Raw genomic sequence first — 3,958 nt, 5'->3', positions numbered from 1 at the left:
CAAACTACAGTGCACACGCAAGCGCCTGGCAATACCAAAATCTGTCGAAGGCATTACGACGAAGACTATGCAATTCTTCATAACAACAAACTGCTTTCGTTGGCTGTTACGTCTCAACAGTTTGCATTAGGTTCATTTGAACAGTTGCCAGCGGGCTCGTGCGCATGTGCAGTTGATTCGCGTATGAGCAGAACCTGCTCCCGCTTATGGCTATTTGAAGTACAGCTGTTAGCTGACAGGCGTCTAAAGCTAGCGAAATGAGGGATGCTCAACTACCGGACCTACCGATAGATGGCTCTACCAGCTGATTACTGTCGTCTGTATTGCCCGCCATATACGAATTTGCCAAGAAGTTTCTCTCGGTCTGTACGGTGTATAAGGAATTAAGGATTATCGAAATGGTGATTTCTTGTTCCGCTTTCAATTGTACGAAGCGATGGAGTAAGGAAAGTGACTTACCATTTCACAGGTAATAGGACTACCGATACAATACGATAACAATACAGACTTAGTGCGTTTGCTAATTCGATGTATTTGAACAGGTTTCCTTCGAAGCACCCAGAGCCGCTAAAGAAGTGGATTACTTCCGTGAAGTGGAAAGATTTTAATCCTACGTCTTGCAGTTTTCTTTGCGGAAACCTTTTCCGGCAAGATGATTTCGTAGTGAGCCCTGGAACATGGAGAAACGTTTCAGACCCGAAGCAGTGCCATCAGTTTTTGACTTTCCGGCACATTTGATGCCACCAAATAAACAGCCACGACGACATGTTGTTAGGATTTTGAGTGACAACGATGCTTCTCCATTTGAGGTAGCTAATGAATTTCCTTGCTATGTGTGTGCTTTTTGGCTTTTGTGAATTTATTTCGTACGGACACAAATGGGCTACATAGGTCTAAGCAGTGTTGTAATACAGGTCCATATTTTTGTTTTTAGCGTTCTGTCCTGGAATCCGTGCTCGATTTGCCCACTGCAGAAGCTACTGATTGCGTGGAGAATGTTGTCAATGAGAATTCTTCTGTGGAAAGCATGTCCCATTTATCCAATGCAGAAGCTGCGAATTGTGTCGAAAACGTTAGTATAAGGATGTTTTCACATCCCCAAAGTTTTCTTATAATATTTTTTCATCAAGCCTTGAGTTATTTCAATCATATATAACGAAATTATTTATTTCAGAGTGCAGTTGGTTCTTAAGTAATTGATTGTGGTATACAGTCGAAAGTAGAAATGGAAGACAAGGCGACCGAAACTTGCAATTTTTTCTCAGACATTGTGCACGAATTGAAACGTAAACTGAAGTGGGCCCGTGAAAAACTTCGAATAAGAGAGAAGAAAGTGTTTTCCAAGGATGACATCATAAGTTCATTGAAGGAGAAGGGGCATCTTCCTGAGAAGTTACATAACTTCCTCAATCATCAGAAAGGAACACAAGTGGAATTAGTGTGCAATTTAGTGAACAACTCTCTCTCGTCAAAGGGTAATAGGTACACAACAAATGTGAAAATGTTTGCGATGACTGTGTACTTTTATTCACCAGAAGCATATGAATACCTGCAAAAATTAATGCCTCTGCCCCATAAATCATTAATTTCCAAATGGGTGGCAAGTGTAGACTGTGAACCTGGCTTCTTAAAAGATGTTTTTAAGTACATTGATTTGAACCCAATTGCAAGGGAGCAGTTCAGCGATTCATGTCTAATTGTGGACAGTGTGGCAATTAGGAAGCAAGTACTTTGGGACCAAGGAACTAAGCAATACACAGGTTTTTTAGACTTTGGTAGGGAAGTGCCTCAGTCAAAAGAAGTAAGAGGCATCTTAGGCTCTGGTTTTCATGCTTCTCTCTATTAAAGGCAAATTTAAATGCCCGATTGCATATTTCTTTATCAACGGTGTACGGGCAAATAATCAGGCCACATTGATAAAATCTGCTTTAGAGAGGCTGCATGGTTCTGGCATTAGGGTTTGCTGTGTTACATGTGATGGCTGCAAGGTAAATATAAGCACTTTACGTTCACTTGGCTGTACTTTAAATTTTTCCAAGGGTGATTTTAAAAGCTACTTTCCTCATCCTGTGGAAAAATACAATGTTTATTGTATCTTGGACATGTGTCATATGATTAAGTTTGCCAGAAATGCTCTAGCAGAAGTATCTGCTATTGCCTCTCCAACTGGCATTATTAGAAGGCATTTCATTCAGCAATTGAACAAGGTACAACAAGAACAAGGTATGACATTTGCCAACAAACTATCAGGACAACATATAAGTTATGTAAATAGAAAAAATGACTGTTTCATTAGCTCCACAGACTTTGAGTTCTAGCGTGGCATATAGTATAAAGTTTTTGAGGAGGGTTGGTGATCCAAATTTTAAAGGAAGTGAAGCAACAGTAGAATTCTTGTATAATATTGATAGGATTTTTGATATTCTGAACTCCAGAAATCCATTAGGTAAAGGGTATAAGAGCCCCCTGAGGGATGACAACAAATCTTATTGGCTTGCTATTTTCACACACACTGAAAATTATATCAAAAGCTTAAAAATCATTGGTGTTCCGTTACTGCTCCATGCAAGAAATACTTTTGCTTTTGGGATAATTTTCAATATGCGATCAGTCAGGCACATAGCTCTGGCAAGTATGCTTTTGCTTTGTGTTGAATCTCCTCTGAAGTATTTTCTAACATATAAACTATCACAAGACCACATAGAGCTTTTTTTTTCCTGCATTCGGTCCAGAGGTGTTTGGAACAATACAAATGCATACCAGTTCAAATGTGCCATGAGAAAGTTGCTCTTGGGTAACAGTGTCACTGCAATGAATGGGAATTGCTCAAATTATAATGTGTGTTGTTTGCCACCTGTTTATGATTTTCATGCAAAAAAGCATGTAGTGGAAAGTGATGAAAGTGCTGCAGAAAGTGAAGTAGAGAAGTGGTGTGCACTTCTTGATGATAAGTTGATGATTAAGTTCTCATTTTACAAGCAAAACATACTGTATTATATTGCAGGGTGTGTGTCATTGCGCCTTTCAAGGCAGATCACATGCAAAGACTGTCTTCACATACTGAAGCCATCAGTAGTTAAATCTGCATTAGAATGTGATTCTCTCTATGCTTTTCCCAATATGGCCAATAAAAATGCATTTGTAAATTTTGTTAACCGGGGAAAACTGGTTAAAACAAGTGACTGTGTGTACTCTGCTGTAGAATACTCAGAAACCGTTTCAGATGTTTCTGATTGCTGGGGATATGCGACAGAAATATGTACAGGCCAAGATTCTGCATTGTGTTAAAAATAAATTTGTAGATTACCCATTTCCTGCTCTTGGTCATGATTACCATTATGAAATTAGGATTGAGGAACTTACATCATGCTCAACTTGTTTATAAGATTGCATCCCTATACTCCTGCATACGCTTAAAAACATATGGAAAAAAAGCAGCTGAGAAAATTTTAAACAACAAATCAAGTATAAGGCAGACTTTAAATAAACTCATATTGTTTAATCATGTATAGTGCTAAAATTGGAAAATATTATGTAATGGGACATTCCATGCAGATGGGTGTGACATTTTGACAGATTTTTTAGAACTATTTTGTCCATAGATTTGTTGTTGTGTAATGATGAACTTCAAAAGATGAATCACATTGAAGTAAAAATAACTCTTTACGCCCTGTGTAGATATTGTAACAAAATTATAATTGTTTATTATACAAGCTTATATTAAGATGTTTGGTGTTACAAAATATGCACTTGCATTAAAAATAGGTGATTTGTGTGAAATTAATGAAAAAAAAAATGTTCTGAGACTTATTTGACAGATGGCTTTAAGTGTGACAAAATGTTTCCCTCAATAGCTATGTCAACTTGAATTTTTCACTTTAAGAAAACAGTTTAATCACAGGATGAGTGTGGTCTAATGGTGTATGCAGTGGCCCTATGTTTCAAATAGTAATGTTTG

The 3,958-nt window shown here is 37.8% G+C and overlaps 1 long non-coding RNA gene across 1 annotated transcript; it reads left to right on the top strand.

The window, feature by feature from the left end:
- The first annotated feature begins 695 nt into the window (after nt 1-695).
- On the top strand, nt 696-1,654 carry LOC126176977 (uncharacterized). Its single transcript, XR_007535726.1, has 3 exons — nt 696-809; nt 935-1,072; nt 1,175-1,654. It is a non-coding gene; the product is annotated as an uncharacterized LOC126176977 (long non-coding RNA).
- Nucleotides 1,655-3,958: the final 2,304 nt, after the last annotated feature.

This window comes from Schistocerca cancellata, chromosome 3 (assembly GCF_023864275.1).
Source record: "Schistocerca cancellata isolate TAMUIC-IGC-003103 chromosome 3, iqSchCanc2.1, whole genome shotgun sequence".
Taxonomy (NCBI): domain Eukaryota; kingdom Metazoa; phylum Arthropoda; class Insecta; order Orthoptera; family Acrididae; genus Schistocerca; species Schistocerca cancellata.
This window is presented reverse-complemented; position numbering and strand designations above follow the sequence as displayed.